General features: G+C 39.3%; 1 protein-coding gene and 1 pseudogene across 1 annotated transcript in view; one reads left to right on the plus strand and one right to left on the minus strand.

Annotated features, from left to right (window-relative positions):
* The window catches only part of LOC110494908 (zinc finger protein 721), a 317,665-nt gene that overhangs the window by 207,117 nt on the left and 87,754 nt on the right, over positions 1-22,794 (plus strand). The window lies entirely within an intron of this gene.
* Positions 8,016-9,013, minus strand: LOC118940014 (annotated as a pseudogene).

Here is a 22,794-nt window from a genome sequence, read left to right on the forward strand (position 1 = left end):
GGCAAAAAAGTATTTAGTCAGCCACCAATTGTGCAAGTTCTCCCACTTAAAAAGATGAGAGAGGCCTGTAATTTTCATCATAAGTACACTTCAACTATGACAGACAAAATTAGAAAAGAAATCCAGAAAATCACATTGTAGGATTTTTTATGAATTTATTTGCAAATTATGGTGGAAAATAAGTATTTGGTCAATAACAAAAGTTTATCTCAATACTTTGTTATATACCCTTTGTTGGCAATGACAGAGGTCAAACGTTTTCTGTAAGTCTTCACAAGGTTTTCACACACTGTTGCTGGTATTTTGGCCCATTCCTCCATGCAGATCTCCTCTAGAGCAGTGATGTTTTGGTGCTGTTGCTGGGCAACACAGACTTTCAACTCCCTCCAAAGATTGTCTATGGTGTTGAGATCTGGAGACTGGCTAGGCCACTCCAGGACCTTGAAATGCTTCTTACGAAGCCACTCCTTCGTTGCCCGGGCGGTGTGTTTGGGATCATTGTCATGCTGAAAGACCCAAACCCGTTTCATCTTCAATGCCCTTGCTGATGGAAGGAGGTTTTCACTCAAAATCTCACGATACATGGCCCCATTCATTCTTTTCCTTTCATTCGTCGTCCTGGTCCCTTTGCAGAAAAACAGCCCCAAAGCATGATGTTTCCACCCCCATGCTTCACAGTAGGTATGGTGTTCTTTGGATGCAACGCAGCATTCTTTGTCTTCCAAACACTACGAGTTGAGTTTTTACCAAAAATGTATATTTTGGTTTCATCTGACCATATGACATTCTCCCAATCTTCTTCTGGATCATCCAAATGCTCTCTAGCAAACTTCAGACAGGCCTGGACATGTACTGGCTTAAGCAGGGGGGTCTGGCACTGCAGGATTTGAGTCCCTGGCGGCGTAGTGTGTTACTGATGGTAGGCTTTGTTACTTTGGTCCCAGCTCTCTGCAGGTCATTCACTAGGTCCCCCCGTGTGGTTCTGGGATTTTTGCTCACCGTTCTTGGGATCAATTTGACCCCACGGGGTGAGATCTTGCGTGGAGCCCCAGATGTGTGCTACAGAGACACCACTTACCAAGCAAGGCTCTTGCTGGTGCCACTTGAATTAAAGGGTATCTACAACCAAAAATGAAAATTTCTTAGATTTTTCTCAGACTTCAAAAGTGGTCTCCTGATGTGGTTTAAGTATTGTTGTTTTTCTGATAAGTGTGATTTTGAGATAGTGAAAACCAGAAAAACTGGGACAAATCAGAAACCTCCAAAAAACAACATGTGAAAACAAAATTAGGCAAAACAATTCTAATCAGATTTGATAGGACCCTAAATATTCTATTACATTTCTCTCATTACTGCATTATCTAGGGATAGTGACAGCTGTTTCCTGAGTTTGTTGGATATAGTCATGGTAGGATACATGATAGTGGCAACACATGGAGCTGGGTTGGATATAGTAATGGTAGGATACATGATAGTGGCAACACATGGAGCTGGGTTGGATATAGTCATGGTAGGATACATGATAGTGACAACACATGGATATAGTCATGGTAGGCTAATGTATTCAAGTTTAACTGCAATTGTGTTGGTCATTGTTACTAAGTGCAGCATTTACTCCAGTTCAAAATAGTATCAACATAGTAGCTCTGAGAATATTGAAACATTGTGTCATAGTGGTTCTGAGAATATTGAAACATTGTGTCAACATAGTGGTTCTGAGAATATTGAAGCATTGTGTCATAATGGTTCTGAGAATATTGAAACATTGTGTCATAGTGGTTCTGAGAATATTGAAACATTGTGTCAACATAGTGGTTCTGAGAATATTGAAACATTGTGTCATAGTGGTTCTGAGAATATTGAAACATTGTATCAACATAGTGGTTCTGAGAATATTGAAACATTGTGTCAACATAGTGGTTCTGAGAATATTGAAACATTGTATCAACATAGTGGTTCTGAGAATATTGAAGCATTGTGTCATAATGGTTCTGAGAATATTGAAACATTGTGTCATAGTGGTTCTGAGAATATTGAAACATTGTGTCAACATAGTGGTTCTGAGAATATTGAAACATTGTGTCATAGTGGTTCTGAGAATATTGAAACATTGTATCAACATAGTGGTTCTGAGAATATTGAAACATTGTGTCATAGTGGTTCTGAGAATATTGAAACATTGTATCAACATAGTGGTTCTGAGAATATTGAAACATTGTGTCAACATAGTGGTTCTGAGTATATTGAAACATTGTGTCATAGTGGCTCTGAGAATATTGAAACATTATGTCATAGTGGTTCTGAGAATATTGAAACATTATGTCAACATAGTGGTTCTGAGAATATTGAAACATTGTGTCAACATAGTGGTTCTGAGAATATTGAAACATTATGTCAACATAGTGGCTCTGAGAATATTGAAACATTATGTCATAGTGGTTCTGAGAATATTGAAACATTGTGTCAACATAGTGGCTCTGAGAATATTGAAACATTGTGTCATAGTGGCTCTGAGAATATTGAAACATTGTGTCATAGTGGCTCTGAGAATATTGAAACATTGTTTCATAGTGGCTCTGAGAATATTGAAACATTGTGTCATAGTGGTTCTGAGAATATTGAAACATTATGTCATAGTGGTTCTGAGAATATTGAAACATTGTGTCATAGTGGCTCTGAGAATATTGAAACATTGTGTCAGTGGTTCTGAGAATATTGAAACATTGTGTCAACATAGTGGTTCTGAGAATATTGAAACATTGTGTCATAGTGGTTCTGAGAATATTGAAACATTGTGTCATAGTGGCTCTGAGAATATTGACACATTGTGTCATAGTGGTTCTGAGAATATTGAAACATTGTGTCAACATAGTGGTTCTGAGAATATTGAAACATTGTGTCATAGTGGTTCTGAGAATATTGAAACATTGTGTCATAGTGGTTCTGAGAATATTGAAACATTGTGTCAACATAGTGGTTCTGAGAATATTGAAACATTGTGTCATAGTGGCTCTGAGAATATTGAAACATTGTGTCAACATAGTGGTTCTGAGAATATTGAAACATTGTGTCATAGTGGTTCTGAGAATATTGAAACATTGTGTCAACATAGTGGTTCTGAGAATATTGAAACATTGTGTCATAGTGGTTCTGAGAATATTGAAACATTGTGTCATAGTGGTTCTGAGAATATTGAAACATTGTATCAACATAGTGGTTCTGAGAATATTGATATTGCAACATAGTAACCAGCGAGGAGGCAGCCCGCTCAAATCCCCCCGGTCACCTTGTCTCTCATCAGCAAAATGGGACACACCTGGGCTCGGGTGTTTCCCGGGGATAAATACACCCCCCCCCCCCCCCCCATACACCGAGGAGACTCTCTCCACACAGACACACTGTTGTTTTTGGTTGTAGCAATTAGGGACTTCTTTTGTGTTCATTTGTTTATGGTCAACATCCCTCATTATCACCATGGAGGTGATGGTCACTCTGACAGAGCTCCAGAGTTCCTCTGTGGAGATGGGAGAACCTTCCAAGAAGGACAACCATCTCTGCAGCACTCCACCAATCAGGCATTTTTGTAGTAGAGTGGCCAGACAGAAGCGACTCCTCAGGAAAAGGTACATGACAGCCCACTTGGAGTTTTCCAAAAGGGTCCTTACTCTTATCTCCTGGTTGGATATCATGTTGTGTTCCATCCATCTATCTTTAATGATGGTTATAAACGCCTGGAGAGATTTCACCAAGCTGTCAAGAGTTGCTGACTAAGACATTTATTATGTCATGTTTATAACCATGTGATGGATGCTGTTATAACACGTTATGTACATATCTTAGTGATGGAGCGGCAGGGTAGCCTAGTGGTTAGAGCGTTGGACTAGTAACCGAAAGGTTGCAAGATCGAATCCCTGAACCGACAAGGTAAAAATCTGTCGTTCTGCCCCTGAACAAGGCATTTAACCCACTGTTCCCCGGTAGGCCGTCATTGAAAATAAACATAAACTGACTTGCCTAGTTAAATTAAAGTAACATTTAAAATGTAAAAATAATAACACCTAAAGGACTCTCACCATGAGAAACAAAATTCTCTGCTCTCTGCCGTGCTTCTTCACCTGCATTGCTTGCTGTTTGGGGTTTCAGGCTGGGTTTCTGTACAGCACTTTGAGATATCAGCTGATGTACGAAGGGCTATATAAAATAAATTTGATTGAAATTTGATTGAATACCAAAAGTCAACATGGAAACCTGGCACCATCCCTACGGTGAAGCATGGTGGTGGCAGCATCATGCTGTGGGGATGTTTTTCAGCGGCAGGGACTGTGAGACTAGTCAGGATCGAGGCAAAGACGAACAGAGCAAATTACAGAGATATCCTTAATGAAAACCTGCTCCAGGACCTCAGACTGGGGCAAAGTTTCACCTTCCAGGACAATGACCCTAACCACACAGCCAAGAGAACGCAGGAGTGGCTTCGGGACAAGTCTCTGAATGTCCTTGAGTGGCCCAGCCAGAGCCCGGACTTGAACCCGATCAAACATCTCTGGAGAGCCCTGAAAATAGCTGTGCAGCAACGCTCCCCATCCACACTGACGGAGCTTGAGAGGATCTGCAGAGAAGAATGGGAGAAACTCCAGAAATACAGGTGTGCCAAGCTTGTAGCGTCATATCCAAGAAGATTTGAGGCTGTAATCGCTGCCAAAGATGCTTCAACACAGTACTGAATAACCAATACACAATATCAGTCAAACAGACACACTTACTCATTCTGAATACTGACAATATCAGTCAAACAGACACACTTACTCATTCTGAATACTGACAATATCAGTCAAACAGACACACTTACTCATTCTGAATACTGACAATATCAGTCAAACAGACACACTTACTCATTCTGAATACTGACAATATCAGTCAAACAGACACACTTACTCATTCTGAATACTGACAATATCAGTCAAACAGACACACTTACTCATTCTGAATACTGACAATATCAGTCAAACAGACACACTTACTCATTCTGAATACTGACAATATCATCAAACAGACACACTTACTCATTCTGAATACTGACAATATCAGTCAAACAAACACACTTACTCATTCTGAATACTGACAATATCAGTCAAACAGACACACTTACTCATTCTGAATACTGACAATATCAGTCAAACAGACACACTTACTCATTCTGAATACTGACAATATCAGTCAAACAACACACTTACTCATTCTGAATACTGACAATATCAGTCAAACAGACACACTTACTCATTCTGAATACTGACAATATCAGTCAAACAGACACACTTACTCATTCTGAATACTGACAATATCAGTCAAACAGACACACTTACTCATTCTGAATACTGACAATATCAGTCAAACAGACACACTTACTCATTCTGAATACTGACAATATCAGTCAAACAGACACACTTACTCATTCTGAATACTGACAATATCAGTCAAACAGACACACTTACTCATTCTGAATACTGACAATATCAGTCAAACAGACACACTTACTCATTCTGAATACTGACAATATCAGTCAAACGACACTTACTCATTCTGAATACTGACAATATCAGTCAAACAGACACACTTACTCATTCTGAATACTGACAATATCAGTCAAACAGACACACTTACTCATTCTGAATACTGACAATATCAGTCAAACAGACACACTTACTCATTCTGAATACTGACAATATCAGTCAAACAGACACACTTACTCATTCTGAATACTGACAATATCAGTCAAACAGACACACTTACTCATTCTGAATACTGACAATATCAGTCAAACAGACACACTTACTCATTCTGAATACTGACAATATCAGTCAAACAGACACACTTACTCATTCTGAATACTGACAATATCAGTCAAACAGACACACTTACTCATTCTGAATACTGACAATATCAGTCAAACAGACACACTTACTCATTCTGAATACTGACAATATCAGTCAAACAGACACACTTACTCATTCTGAATACTGACAATATCAGTCAAACAGACACACTTACTCATTCTGAATACTGACAATATCAGTCAAACAGACACACTTACTCATTCTGAATACTGACAATATCAGTCAACACAGACACACTTACTCATTCTGAATACTGACAATATCAGTCAAACAGACACACTTACTCATTCTGAATACTGACAATATCAGTCAAACAGACACACTTACTCATTCTGAATACTGACAATATCAGTCAAACAGACACACTTACTCATTCTGAATACTGACAATATCAGTCAAACAGACACACTTACTCATTCTGAATACTGACAATATCAGTCAAACAGACACACTTACTCATTCTGAATACTGACAATATCAGTCAAACAGACACACTTACTCATTCTGAATACTGACAATATCAGTCAAACAGACACACTCACTCATTCTGAATACTGACAATATCAGTCAAACAGACACACTTACTCATTCTGAATACTGACAATATCAGTCAAACAGACACACTTACTCATTCTGAATACTGACAATATCAGTCAAACAGACACACTTACTCATTCTGAATACTGACAATATCAGTCAAACAGACACACTTACTCATTCTGAATACTGACAATATCAGTCAAACAGACACACTTACTCATTCTGAATACTGACAATATCAGTCAAACAGACACACTTACTCATTCTGAATACTGACAATATCAGTCAAACAGACACACTTACTCATTCTGAATACTGACAATATCAGTCAAACAGACACACTTACTCATTCTGAATACTGACAATATCAGTCAAACAGACACACTTACTCATTCTGAATACTGACAATATCAGTCAAACAGACACACTTACTCATTCTGAATACTGACAATATCAGTCAAACAGACACACTTACTCATTCTGAATACTGACAATATCAGTCAAACAGACACACTTACTCATTCTGAATACTGACAATATCAGTCAAACAGACACACTCACTCATTCTGAATACTGACAATATCAGTCAAACAGACACACTCACTCATTCTGAATACTGACAATATCAGTCAAACAGACACACTTACTCATTCTGAATACTGACAATATCAGTCAAACAGACACACTTACTCATTCTGAATACTGACAATATCAGTCAAACAGACACACTTACTCATTCTGAATACTGACAATATCAGTCAAACAAACACACTTACTCATTCTGAATATTTCAGTTGTTTATTTTTAATACATTTGCAAAAGCATTTTACAAAACCAGTTTTTTGCGTTTGTCATTTTGAGGTATTGTTTGCAGATTGGGGGGGGGGGAACGATTTCATACATTTTCGAATAAGGCTGTGACGTAACAAAATGTGGGAAAAAATTCAAGGGGTCTGAATACTTTCCAAATGCTCTGTATATAAGGAACGTAACAATACATCATGTAGATGTATATAATGAACAGACTAGGTCTATTCTGCTCCTACATGGTGTCACAATATATCATGTAGATGTATATAATGAACAGACTAGGTCTATACTGCTCCTACATGGTGTAACAATACATAGATATAGGTGTATAAAATTAACATCCACACAGTTTAAAAAAAATATCAGTTTACTTTTATTCAGTTAAATGTTGAAATAATCAAATCATTTTTACAAATCAGCACCTGTGTTTTATCTGATGGAAGAGTACTGATGGACATTGAGGTGTTTTATCATGTCAACAACTTATCAATGTTATCAGAACGTCATCTAATATACATCACACAGCTTAATAATAACTACTACACAAATGAACTCAATGAAAAACACAGCGACTAAATTCCAGAGGTTTAAGATCAGAATCAAGAAAAACACATGAATGATTAATTACATTTTTAATTTTTTAAATAACAATATCCAAATCATATAATGAAACTTAAGGGTTTATATTTATCAACAACAATTCATAATGAAAATCAAATACATGCAAAATCTATTCTAATTTTAGATGTGAACATGTTTTGAGAGAAAAATTAACTAAGAACAAAAGTAAGCCTATTTTTTTTCTTACAATTCTATTTATAAATAAACCAAACCACAAAAAGTTTGTCAAAACTATAAGTCAGAACACAGCCTCTATTCGCTTATGTGATTTTCATGTCCTCTGACTGGGAAAATGTCTTTCCACACTGAGAACACTGGAAAGGATTCTATCCTGTGTGTGTTCCTTCATGCCTTTTCAGATTCACTAACTGGGTAAAACTCTTTCCACATTGGGAGCATTGGAAAGGCTTCTCTCCTGTATGTGTCATCTCATGCTTTTTCAGTGTCCCTAAAAGGTAAAACTCTTTCCACACAAGGAGCAGTGGAAAGGCTTCTCTCCTGTGTGTATTCTCTCATGCATTTTCAAGTTCCCTAACCAGGCAAAACTTTTTCCACACTGAGAGCATTGGAAAGGCTTATCTCCTGTGTGTGTCCGCTCATGTGATTTCAGGTCCCCTAGCTGGATAAATCTCTTTCCACAGTCTGAACAGTGGTATGGCTTCTCCCCTGTGTGTGTTCTCAAATGCATATTCAGATTCCCTAACCGGGTAAAACTCTTTCCACACTGAGAGCATTGGAAAGGCCTCTCTACAGTGTGTGTTCTCTCGTGTGATTTCAAGTCCCCTGATGAGAAAAATTTACTTTCACATTGGGAGCATTGATATGGCTTCTCTCCAGTGTGTGTTCTTTCATGCACTTTTAGATGCCCTGAGTGTCCAAAACCTTTTCCACACTGGGAGCAGTGATAAGGCTTATTTCCTGTGTGTGTCATCTCATGCATTTTCAGGTTCCCTAAATGGGTAAAACGTTTTCCACAGAAGGAGCAGTGGAAAGGCTTCTCTCCCGTGTGTGTCATCTCATGCGTTTTCAAGTTCCCTAAACGGGTAAAACTTTTTCCACAATGAGAGCATTGGAATGGTTGTTCGCCTGTGTGTATTCTCTTGTGTTTCTTCAGATGTGATGACTGCATAAATCTCTTTCCACATTGAGAGCACTGAAAGGCCTATCTACTAAATGTGTTCTCTCATGTTTTCTCAGGTCCCCTGGTGAGAAAAACCCTTTTGACACTGGGAGCATTGATACGGCTTCTCTCCAGTGTGTGTTCGTTCATGCACTTTTAAATGCCCTGAGTATCTAAAACCTTTTCCACACTGAGAGCATTGATACGGTTTCTCTCCTGTGTGTATTCTTTCATGCTCTTTCAGATGCGATGACTGGATAAATCTCTTTCCACACTGAGCGCATTGGAAAGGCCTCTCTAAAGACTGTGTGTGTGTTCTCTCATGTGACTTCAGGTCCCCTGGTGAGAAACATTTCTTTTCACACTGGGAGCATTGATATGGCTTCTCTCCAGTGTGTCTTCTTTCATGCACCTTTAGATGCCCTGACTGTCCAAAACCCTTTCCACACTGGGAGCAGTGATAAGGCTTCTCCCCTGTATGTGTTTTCATATGTTCTTTCAGGTGCCCTAACCGGATAAATCTCTTCCCACACTGGGAGCAGTGGTGTGCTCTTGCTGGTTTGGATGTCTCTGGGTCAGGTTCTTCTGAAGGACTCGTCCCGCTTTCAGAATGAGAGTCTGTTCTCTCTCCTGTCAAAGACAGAGTATTTGGTTAAACAGAGAGACCTGAATGAAACCTCCACATGGTAAAACTGTCTACCTATGAGGTTTAATCTAGACTAGATCCCTCAATAAAAGAGCAATGGATAAATAGACTAGTCAGTATAGGATACATGTATTAGACTAGTCAGTATAGGTATACATGTAATAGACTAGTCAGTATAGGATACATGTACTAGACTAGTCAGTATAGGATACATGTAATAGACTAGTCAGTATAGGATACATGTAATAGACTAGTCAGTATAGGATACATGTAATAGACTAGTCAGTATAGGATACATGTATAGACTAGTCAGTATAGGATACATGTATTAGACCTAATGATAAATAGACTAGTCAGTATAGGATACATGTATTAGACCTAATGATAAATAGACTAGTCAGTATAGGATACATGTAATAGACTATTCAGTATAGTATACATAATGTATTAGACCTAATGGATAAATAGACTAGTCAGTATAGGATACATGTATTAGACTAGTCAGTATAGGATACATGTAATAGACTAGTCAGTATAGGATACATGTAATAGACTAGTCAGTATAGGATACATGTATTAGACCTAATAGATAATTAGACTAGTCAGTATAGAATACATGTATTAGACCTGATGGATAAATAGACTAGTCAGTATAGGATACATGTAATAGACTAGTCAGTATAGAATACATGTAATAGACTAGTCAGTATAGGATACATGTAATAGACTAGTCAGTATAGGATACATGTATTAGACCTAATGGATAAATAGACCAGTCAGTATAGGATACATGTATTAGACCTAATAGATAACTAGACTTGTCAGTATAGGACACATGTAACAGACTAGTCAGTATAGGATACATGTATTAGACCTAATAGATAACTAGACTAGTCAGTATAGGATACATGTATTAGACCTGATGGATAAATAGACTAGTCAGTATAGAATACATGTATTAGACTAGTCAGTATAGGATACATGTATTAGACTAGTCAGTATAGGATACATGTAATAGACCTAATGGATAAATAGACTAGTCAGTATAGGATACATGTATTAGACCTAATAGATAACTAGACTTGTCAGTATAGGACACATGTAACAGACTAGTCAGTATAGGATACATGTATTAGACCTAATGGATAAATAGACTAGTCAGTATAGGATACATGTATTAGACCTAATAGATAACTAGACTTGTCAGTATAGGACACATGTAACAGACTAGTCAGTATAGGATACATGTATTAGACCTAATAGATAACTAGACTAGTCAGTATAGGACACATGTAATAGACTAGTCAGTATAGGATACATGTATTAGACCTAATAGATAACTAGACTAGTCAGTATAGGACACATGTAATAGACTAGTCAGTATAGGATACATGTAATAGACTAGTCAGTATAGGATACATGTATTAGACCTAATGGATAAATAGACTAGTCAGTATAGGATACATGTATTAGACCTAATAGATAAATAGACTAGTCAGTATAGGATACATGTATTAGACCTAATAGATAAATAGACTAGTCAGTATAGGATACATGTATTAGACCTAATGGATAAATAGACTAGTCAGTATAGGACACATGTAATAGACTAGATCAGGTCTACTAGATCTCAAGGGGCAATCTGCAGTTCAAACAACATCCTGCCACAGTTTTGGTATAAAGCTGAGGGATGGGGGTTAGAGAAACATAACCACTCAAATTCATTGACAGCGCTATGGATGCAAAATTATAGTTGTAACCATGTTGAGCGAATAAGTCTTTGTTTACAATTAGGCCTACATTATTTACAAATAATGGAGGAAAAACAAGCTCAGGGTAAAAGTGTAACTATTAATCACACTTCTAACTTTGGATGCAAATAAATAACTACAAATTATTAACATTTTCTGCTATTTCCCTGTTTCAACCAGTTAATGTGGTGGTTGTATCCGTACCAGTTTTTAATTCTATTTCCTGTTTCAACCAGTTAATGTGGTGGTTGTATCCGTACCAGTTTTAATTATATTTCCTATTTCAACCAGTTCATGTGGTGGTTGTATCCATACCAGTTTTAAATTCTATTTCCTGTTTCAACCAGTTAATGTGGTGGTTGTATCCAGTTAATGTGGTGGTTGTATCCAGTTAATGTGGTGGTTGTATCCAGTTAATGTGGTGGTTGTATCCATACCAGTTTTTAATTATATTTCCTGTTTCAACCAGTTCATGTGGTGGTTGTATCCGTACCAGTTTTAAATTCTAAGCCAATCACATTATTTAGTTATTGACAGTTGTGTAAGTTTCCACTCATTGACAATTTCAAAAGCTGAAAAAAGAAAAAACTTGTGTTGAGGTCTTGACTCTCAAGATAAACACATTTCCCCAATATGTTTAGTACCTTGTCAGATAAAGTGATAATACTTCATGTAAAAACGAAGATGTGACTGTGTTGATAATAGATCTACTTCCTTCCCCTTTCACTTGGGTAATGACTATTTCCTGCTAATTAAACAGATGGGATTGTCACGCTAACAGCCGTACCACATGTCAGTCATTATTACAGTAGCGACATAACTTGGTGAACCACAACAAGATAATAGATCTACTTCCTTCCCCTTTCATTTTTTGTTTGTGGTAACGCTGAGAAAGCTTTTGCCTTTCTTGGACCAATTCGTTTCCACATTTACAATAATTATACATTTCCGCTCTTCTCACTAACAGCTAAATGATTGCATCTTGTTATTATATTGATCTATTGGGGGCGGCAGGTAGCCTAGTGGTTAGAGTGTTGGACTTGTAACCGAAAGGTTGCAAGATTAAATCCCCGAGGTGACAAATCTGTCGTTCTGCCCCTGTTCCTAGGCCGTCATTGAAAATAAAAATGTGTTCTTAACTGACTTGCCTAGTTAAATAAAGGTAAATAAAATGAAAAAAATATTATGGCTCTAGCCGTTTCGGATTTATTCTACAGGCGATGATCCCAAACTCCCGTTCCGTTATTATATTGATCTATTATGGCTCTAGCCATTAGTTTGGCATTGATTTATTCTACAATTCAAACAGGCGATAATCCCAGACTCCCGTTCCCTATTATATTGATCTATTATGGCTCTAGCCATTAGTTTGGCGTTTCTGATTTATTCTACAATTCAAACATGGCGATGATCCCAGATGTTCCACCTACACAGGAAGATGTGGATGGAAACCTTCCCTTCCATATTGTGAACTTCGGCCGTGAACAACTTTACCTGATATCACCTTTCCTACGGGAACAGCCGAGCCGCTCAGGGAATGTAGACAGGAAACAGCGCCGCTGAGACCAGGTGTTAACAACAAGATGCTTGTTACCTTCAGCCTGCTAGTCTGTGGCGATGTACAACCCCCCCCCCTGTCCTGTCCCAAACACCACAAAGCTAAACAACGATGCCCAAACTGTGGTAAGACCGTAAGGAAGAATTCAATAGCGGAGGCTTGTGACATTTGTGATTTGTTTATTTACATAAAGTGTGGCGATATCAACCCCTTGTCACGTGACGAAGCTGTAAAGTCTCAAAAGTAACATTTTGCTTGTTTGCAACGTACGCTGGGTAAATGCGGTGCCAAACATTAGGATGCCGGACACAAGCGGGGATGATGATGAGTGTAATCAAGATGAGAGAGTCGATGTATCAGTAGCGGGCACAGAAAATGGCCTGTTTGACTGTTTCAATCGGAGAGGACTTCCTTCTATCCATGTGAACGCACTGAGCCTGCTGCCGACATTAGAGGAATTAAAACCCCTCGCTTCTAACACCCGGGCTGCAGTAGTTACTGTGACTGAGACATGACTCGGAGAGGACTTCCTTCTATCCATGTGAACGCACTGAGCCTGCTGCCGACATTAGAGGAATTAAAACCCCTCGCTTCTAACACCCGGGCTGCAGTAGTTACTGTGACTGAGACATGACTCGGAGAGGACTTCATTCTATCCATGTGAACGCACTGAGCCTGCTGCCGACATTAGAGGAATTAAAACCCTCGCTTCTAACACCCGGGCTGCAGTAGTTACTGTGACTGAGACATGACTCGATGGGACAATTGGGGATGATGAGGTTGAGCTACCGGGTTATAGCGTTTATAGAATTGACCCGAAACCAAAAACAGTGGCGGCATGTGTCGTTTTTTTGTTTGTTTAAAAAAAAAAAATAGGAATGATGTGTATTTTAACTGTCGTTCAGATCTGACAATGGATGGTCTTGAGGTTGCACCAGTAGATATACTTCTTCCTAAATGTCGTCCTGTACTTGTTGGTCTGTGCTATCGGCCTTCTAAGCAGAATCATTTACTGGAATCGAATTGCTGTGATCGAAAGGTATTCTGCTTGCCGATTTCAATACAAAATGTGCAGTTACCACCCAGGAAAAGTACACTAGTAAATGCCCTGTATAATTTTAAATCAGTTATTGTTAGGAATATTATGAATAAATGAATAAACAATATTCTCATTTTAAATAGAACTGTAACTAAGTAAACTTATACTCTGTTTTATTATATCTGATTAACAATATGAGTTCATAAGAAGGGATCGTGTGACACGGACAAGGAGTAATTAAAGTTAATGAACACCATTCCAACTAGGAAGAAAGAAATGGGTTGTGGATTAAGTAAACAGATAAGGTCGTTAACCTGTGGTTGAACCGACGAAACTGAGCTCTGGGGTGTTTTAGATAAGGCAGTGAGTGCATTCCTAGGTTTTCTGTTAATTAGAACTGTCAACTAAGTGGTGATCGATAATGTTGGGGGGTCAAAAGTGAATTCAGTTATGTTGTGTGTCCTGTGCTAGGGGGGTCAGAATAAACTTAGAATGAACTTTTAAAGTTCCCTTTGAACCGGTCGGGATTCATTTTTAGAAGTAATGAAATGACGTCATGTTATTGTATATAAACTGTTGCTCGTGGTAACGTGGCAGCGCGCTCCGAGAATAAATTCTGTTACCTATTATTGATAAGACTGGTCTCCGTCTATTTTATGCAAACAAGAACCTTACAAATTCTCACAAAATAGATTAAGGGAATTCAATTAATGTAAACACATTGGCATCATTAAATTACAGTAACAGTTATTTGGACTAAAACAACTGATTGTTGAACCAACCCGGGTGTGTATTGACTGTAAATCAACTGAATTTGTATCAGATCAAGAGAACGTCTGTCAGTCAGAGGAGTCTTAAGTATTTGGTTTTAGTGATCATATGGTAAACTGCTGTACCCGTAAGACATCCAAACTAAAGGCAGGTAATGAAAACATGAAGGTACTGTCTATGACACAATACTCAAAAGAACGTTTTGTAGAGGTCCTTGGAATTTTGGATTGGTCTCATGTACTAAACTGTGACGATGTCGATTTAAGCTTGGTATCTGTAAGACATCCAAACTACTACTAAAGGCAGATAATGAAAACATGAAGGTACTGTCTATGACACAATACTCAAAATAACGTTTTGTAGAGGTCCTTGGAATTTTGGATTCCATGTACTAAACTGTGACGATGTCGATTTAAGCTTGGTATCTTTTTCTAAAGATCTGTATCTCTCTGCACTCTACGAAACAAATTCAGAATCAAACAGCGGTCAAGGAGAAATGGATCACTTCCCGAGATCTTAGACCTCATAAGGAAAAAAGGGATCGCTACCTGGCCAGATTCAGAAGGACAAAATCTACAACAAGATGATGACGGTTATATTAACTGTAGAAACCAGGAAGATACAAAATGGATAAGGCCAAATCCAAACACTATATAGATGCCGTTAATGACAACTTAAACTCTTCCACAGTTTGAGGCTGATGTAAAGGACATTGGCCCAGAAACTCTTCCACAGTTTGAGGCTGATGTAAAGGACATTGGCTCAGAAACTCTTCCACAGTTTGAGGCTGATGTAAAGGACATTGGCCCAGAAACTCTTCCACAGTTTGAGGCTGATGTAAAGGACATTGGCCCAGAAACTCTTCCACAGTTTGAGGCTGATGTAAAGGACATTGGCCCAGAAACTCTTCCACAGTTTGAGGCTGATGTAAAGGACATTGGCCCAGAAACTCTTCCACAGTTTGAGGCTGATGTAAAGGACATTGGCCCAGAAACTCTTCCACAGTTTGAGGCTGATGTAAAGGACATTGGCCCAGAAACTCTTCCACAGTTTGAGGCTGATGTAAAGGACATTGGCCCAGAGACTCTTCCACAGTTTGAGGCTGATGTAAAGGACATTGGCCCAGAAACTCTTCCACAGTTTGAGGCTGATGTAAAGGACATTGGCCCAGAAACTCTTCCACAGTTTGAGGCTGATGTAAAGGACATTGGCCCAGAAACTCTGGACAAGGTAAAAACCCCTTAGGTCTGTTTTATGTTATGACCAGGCAAAGGTTACAAATTATTTAAATATTTTTTTAACCACTATAGCCTCATCTCTGGTTAAGAAGTTACCGACCTTCTCTGGACACTATGACCAGTCTTTCATTACCAACTTTTTACCAACTTTTACCATAGCAAAGGTATGTTTGAGTTGTGCATGATAACAGGACCAAGTTAACAATCTACAATGCTTAAAGAGCACCAACAAAAGCAACTGGACTGGATAACCTTCCTGCAAGGTTCATATGTCACTGCTAAAAGGATAACACATATTTGTAAACCTTTCTATTAGTAGTGGTACATTTCCCAAGGATCTCAAAACAGCCCAGGGGCGGTTCCACTCCACAAGAAGAGCATGTAGGAAACTACAGGCCTGTGTCAATCCTCGGCACCTCATCCAAAACAGCCCCGGGGCGGTTCCACTCCACAAGAAGAGCATGTAGGAAACTACAGGCCTGTGTCAATCCTCGGCACCTCATCCAAAACAGCCCCGGGGCGGTTCCACTCCACAAGAAGAGCATGTAGGAAACTACAGGCCTGTGTCAATCCTCGGCACCTCATCCAAAGTTGTTGAGAGATTTGTTTTTGTAATCAACTTGAGGGATAAAACTTCTTTATGAACTCCAGTCTGGCTTCATTCCGGATTCACGGATGACTTGCCTTATCCACCTTTTTTTTTGACCACATCAAGCAGGAAAGTGAGAAGGGGGAACTATACAGGTATGGTCACGTTAGACTCGCAGAAAGCTTTTGACACTGTGGACCAATGACATTCTCCTTGATGAAACTGACATACATGTACTCATTACTGTATCTGGCATATCATTAACGTATATAAGAAATAAGAGAGGCCCTAAAACGGATCCCTGCGGTATTCCATAAAATATTTATCTGGCCTCTGACATCACCAATATTACATACTTGTGTTCTGTTGGTCATATAAGACCTAAACCAATTCACTGCTACATAGTTTAGACCCATGCATGTCAGTTTGTCAAAAATACTTATTTTCCACCATAATTTGCAAATAAATTCATAAAAAATCCTACAATGTGATTTTCTGGATTTTCTTTCCTCATTTTGTCTGTCATAGTTGAAGTGTACCTATAATGAAAATTACAGGCCTCTCTCATCTTTTTAAGTGGGAGAACTTGCACAATTGGTGGCTGACTAAATACTTTTTTGCCCCACTGTATACAGTAGCAACATAACTTGGTGAACCTCAACAAGATAATAGATCTCAGCTTAAATGGTTGGCTTATTTTACTGTGAAATAAGCCTTGCATTGTTATACATAGATGTTATCTTATTTTACTGTGAAATAAGCCTTGCATTGTTATACATAGATGTTATCTTATTTTACTGTGAAATAAGCCTTGCATTGTTATACATAGATGTTATCTTATTTTACTGTGAAATAAGCCTTGCATTGTTATACACAGCTACTGCTGATGTCATTATCTGCCGAGAAAGTTTTCTTGCTGTATCATACTGGCCACATACTATGAGAGATACACAGATGAACTAAAAACTACTAGCACCGCAAACACTCAGAACAAAAGAGAGAGCAGCAATGTCTGGACTTTTCTGTCTCCCTCTTCAAGTCCCCCTTTCTGAGAACAAGTGACAGGCAGAATTCCACACTCCAGAAATCAGTATTTTAGTCTATGATTGCCATGTAAGTGCACAACAACAACAAAAAAATCTGTGAAAATAAATTAATGACAGTACCAAAAACCACCAAAGTTTATGTATTCAAATCTTAAATAATGTCAGGTTGGTTTTCACAGCTGTTCCACAAGGTGTTCATTACTGTGAGCTCTAAGGTATCCTGACTAGTCCAGGGACCTACAACAGAGACGTATCTGAGCTATGTGAGATCATAATAGACTGTTGAAATGATATTATTTCAGTGTAGATGAGGGAAGGGCAGGTTAAATTAAAAACATCACAGCCATACAAGCCAGTGTGTGAATTAAATGGATTTGCATATGAAATGGAGTGGAAATTAGCTGACTTCCTGGTCTGTAAGGTAAGTGACTTTAATGTGTCAAGCAGATGACTCCACATCCCCTCTCTCCTCATCCTCTCTCTCCTCTCCTGACTTCCTGGTCTGTAAGGTAAGTGACTTTAATGTGTCAAGCAGATGACTCCTCATCCCATCTCTTCCTCAATCCCCTCTCTCCTCATCCTCTCTTTCCTCATCCCCTCTCTCCTCATCCTCTCTCTCCTCTCCCTGACTTCCTGGTCTGTAAGGTAAGTGACTTAATGTGTCAGCAGATGACTCCACATCCCCTCTCCTCATCCTCTCTCTCCTCTCCCTGACTTCCTGGTCTGTAAGGTAAGTGACTTTAATGTGTCAAGCAGATGACACGTTCTCTTTGCCATTTACGAAACGTAGCACGTTTAAGACATGGACTTCATGTTGTAATGTTAACAACGTGCCCAAAAAATAGCTTGAATTAATGTTTTCATTTTTTAGCTAAACTAAACTTGTTTAATAAACAGCAAAATTGTAGCGGAAATCAGCCTTGTTTGCATAGCGATGATGAAACTAACATAATGTCACACCCTGACCATGTTTGCTTTGTATGTTTCTATGTTTTGGTTGGTCAGGGTGTGAGTTGAGTGGGCATTCTATGTTACATGTCTAGTTTGTCTAGTTCTATGTTTGGCCTGATATGGTTCTCAATCAGAGGCAGGTGTTCGTCATTGTCTCTGATTGGGAACCATATTTAGGGTAGCCTGTTTGGTGTTGGGTTTTGTGGGTGATTGTCCTTGTTCCTGTCTCTGTGTTACTTAGCACCAGTATTAGGCTGTTTCGGTTTTCGTTTATTGTTTTGTATTTGATTCGTGTGTATTTTGTTTCATTAAACATGGATCGTAAAAGCCACGCCGCATTTTGGTCTGACTCTCCTTCACCTATAGAAAACCGTTACCATAATTTAGGCTGCAATGATCTCCAAAATTCTAATCATTACGTCATCACAACCGTTGATATAGCAACGGACGCTAATAGTTTATCGAATCCCATTGTGACGTAGAGGGGGACGCTATTTGGCCGGGGGACATTATTTGGCACGACAGGCCCTTAGGTTTATTACTGCTGATGGTTCTAGATCTCACCATTGTGTTTCATATCAAAAAGTGGGTTGGGCCTCTTTGTATGCAAAGAGAGCATTTTCTTGTGTTATCTACAAAGCACTCATGTAGAAACTTCCTATGTATCTATCATCATGAATTACATTTAGACTAACAAAATGACCGAACCTGGTCTCAGGCTTGGATAACCCTGGGGGCTCCTTCGGTCTCAACAGAGTTGGATAACCCTGGGGGTCTCAACAGAGTTGGATAACCCTGGGGGCTCCTTCGGTCTCAACAGAGTTGGTAAAAAGATGATTTTAGTTTTTTTTGCACCCTTCATATGGAACAACTTCACAGAGCTCTCTGATATGAGATTTTCAGTTCCACAGAGGGCCGGTGTGGTGGTTCTGTTCCACAGAGGGCCGGTGTGGTGGTTCTTATCCACAGAGGGCCGGTGTGGTGTTCTGTTCCACAGAGGGCCGGTGTGGTGGTTCTGTTCCACAGAGGGGCCTGTGTGGTGGGTTCTGTTCCACAGAGGGCCGGTGTGGTGGTTCTGTTCCACAGAGGGCCAGTGTGGCGGTTCTGTTCACAGAGGCCCCGTGTGGTGGTTCTTATCCACAGAGGGCCGGTGTGGTGGTTCTTATCCACAGAGGGCCGGTGTGGTGGTTCTTATCCACAGAGGGCCGGTGTGGTGGTTCTGTTCCACAGAGGGCCGTGTGGTGGTTCTTATCCACAGAGGGTCAGTGTGGTGGTTCTGTTCCACAGAGGGCCGGTGTGGTGGTTTCTGTTCCACAGAGGGTCAGTGTGGTGGTTCTGTTCCACAGAGGGCCGGTGTGGTGGTTCTGTTCCACAGAGGGCCAGTGTGGTGGTTCTGTTCCACAGAGGGCCAGTGTGGTGGTTCTTATCCACAGAGGGTCAGTGTGGTGGTTCTGTTCCACAGAGGGCCGGTGTGGTGGTTCTGTTCCACAGAGGGCCGTGCGGTAGTAGATTTTTGTTCTAACCAATCAGTAACAACGAATCAAGTCTTGATTGAAGTCTATGATTGGTTTATAAGTTGAATCGGGTATGTAACTGGTTGACAAGAACAAAAGCCTGGTCTCAAATTGATCTCTGCGGATGTGATTGGACACCCCTTGTGATGAGTGCTACTTCCATACGAATAGTAATAAATGATTTCAGTAACTTCAGGGGCCGGTGATTATCATTCAAGATCACATAACAAAATGTCTGTTTTTAACAATTGGAATTTATTTTTTATTGATTATATTTTAAAATGTATTATTTAATGGGTTTGGCTATTAAACCCAGTCTGGACATTTCACATATTTTATTTATAAAACTAAACACGAACAATTCATCTTTAATTTTAGCTCCACTTTCTTTTCAGGAACATTAGGACTGTATACGTTAGAAATGTCTACATTTAGATTTGTGTGGGCTTAATGTACAACTTACCTATAGTATTGGTTCTGATGGGAAACTGTGACAGTTGAACTAAAGCTCGTGGGGCATTTATAAATGAGGCTATATTTAAACAATAAGGCCCTGGGGGGGTGTGGCCAATATTCCACGGCTGTGGGCTGTTCTTAAGCACGACGCAACGCGGAGTGCCTGGATACAGCCCTTAGCCGTGGAAAAATTGGCCATATACCACAAACACCCGAGTTGCCTTATTGCTATTATAAACTGGTTACCAACATAATTAGAGCAGTAAAATGTATGTTTTGTCATACCCATGGTATACCACAGCTTTCAGCCAATCAGCATTCAGGGCTCCAACCTCCCAGTTTATATTCTCCAAGAAAGAATGGCTAGGCCGATATATCACTAGTTTAACGGTTTTAAAAACCGCAAGGACCAATCGCAGAATCCTTCAGTAAAGAACAACATTCATGTGTAGAACGTCAATAGAACGCCCCTTAAAAACCACACAGTTCAACAACTGCATAGTTTGTGCCCCTGTTTTTAAGACAATACTCACTGGTGTTAATCAGATCTTCTGTCTCCTCCTCCTCCTCCCCTCCTTCTTCTTCTTCCTCCTCCTCATCATCCTCTTTCACTCCCAAAACGTCTTCCTTCTCCTCTTTTATTGAGATAGCATCCTCTTCCTCTTTCACTCCAAAATGTTCTCTCTCTTCTTTCAGTATAACATCCTCCTCCTCTTTTTTCAATGTGATATCTTCCTCTTCCTCCCTTTTCATTATCGAAGCTTCTACCTCCTCCTCTTCCACTGTGACAGCCTCCTCTTCCTCCTTTTTAATTCTGAAAGCTTCTACCTCCTCCTCTTCCACTGTGACAGCCTCCTCTTCCTCCTTTTTAATTCTGAAAGCTTCTACCTCCTCCTCTTCCACTGTGAAAGCCTCTATCCCCTCTTCCTCTTTCACTCCATATTGTTCTTTCTCTTCTTTCACTGTAACATCATCCTCCTCTTTTTTCAATGTGATATCTTCCTCTTCCTCCTTTTTCATTCTGAAAGCTTCTACTTCCTCTTCTTCCACGATGACAGCCTCTATTCCCTCTTCTGGCCCAAAATGTTCTTTCTCTTCTTTCACTGTAACATCCTCCTTTTTAATTCTGAAAACGTCCTTCATCTCCTTTCACTGTAACACCCTCATCTTCTTCTTTCACGACAATGTTCAGCCCCAGAGCTTCGGTGTCCGTGCAACAAACCTCCTCTTCTTAGCAGAGGGGGAATAATTTAATGAGCTCATGGTCGGAGATATTAGCTAGCTATTTAGCATTAGCGACTATCCTAGTGCTAGGCTCAGTATCAATCTTAACAGGTTTGCAAATGTATTGAGCAAATTAGGTCAAACTTAACCAGTAGATACGTAAACAGACGCGTGTTTAAAACACTAAGATTAGTTAATGTTCACAAAAATGGCCTATGACCGTCAATGTTTCGGTTTATTGTTGGCTATCAAGCTACTGAGGTGGTTGAAAGAATAGCTTTGTTGACCGCTGCGAAGCAGGCAAGAAGACCTAAGTACGTCCGGGTCACAGGTTTTTGGAATCCTTTAGGATAAGAGTCCCATCCTGTTTACTTTGAAAATGAATAATTATGGCGAAAATTATGGAAAATGTGCACAATTATGGATATATTTTGTACTATCTGTCATTAAAAGACTAATCAGTGTTGAGTTCGAGACCAACTCAAGACCGAGGTGGGAGGGGGGCGAGTGGTCCGAGACCGAGTCGAGACCCGAAAAATGTGAGTCCAATTCAGGACCATGATTGTAATTTTGTCAAATCGCTACCATAATAAAGAGTTCAAAATGTTCCGTGTTTCTGTGTTCATATTTCAGAACAACATTAATTATTTAGACGTTCAGAATGTTGAGAAGAAAAAAAAGCATTCTGAAGGCAAATAGAGCCGCTCTACAAATTATTACTAACTGAAACACAGTGGCGAACAATGAGGGCCTTTCCCGCTTTCAGGGAAAGGCTAAGGATTTATAAAATACAATTAAAAATAATTATTATATGATCATTTTCAATGATGTTCTGATTCTTCAGTTTTTTGTTAAAAAGGAAAGCGTTAACACTGAAGAGAAAAAATAACCAATCAGGATTTTCTTTGGTGGTCACTGGGGAGATAAATCTAGCTAGCTAAGTCAGCCATTGGCTAGGCCTTATTCAACATAATAACATGGTCTACACTATCCTATCAGGACAGCTTATTCAACAGAATAACATGG

This window comes from Oncorhynchus mykiss, chromosome 17, assembly GCF_013265735.2.
Source record: "Oncorhynchus mykiss isolate Arlee chromosome 17, USDA_OmykA_1.1, whole genome shotgun sequence".
In the NCBI taxonomy this organism is placed as follows: Eukaryota; Metazoa; Chordata; class Actinopteri; order Salmoniformes; family Salmonidae; genus Oncorhynchus; species Oncorhynchus mykiss.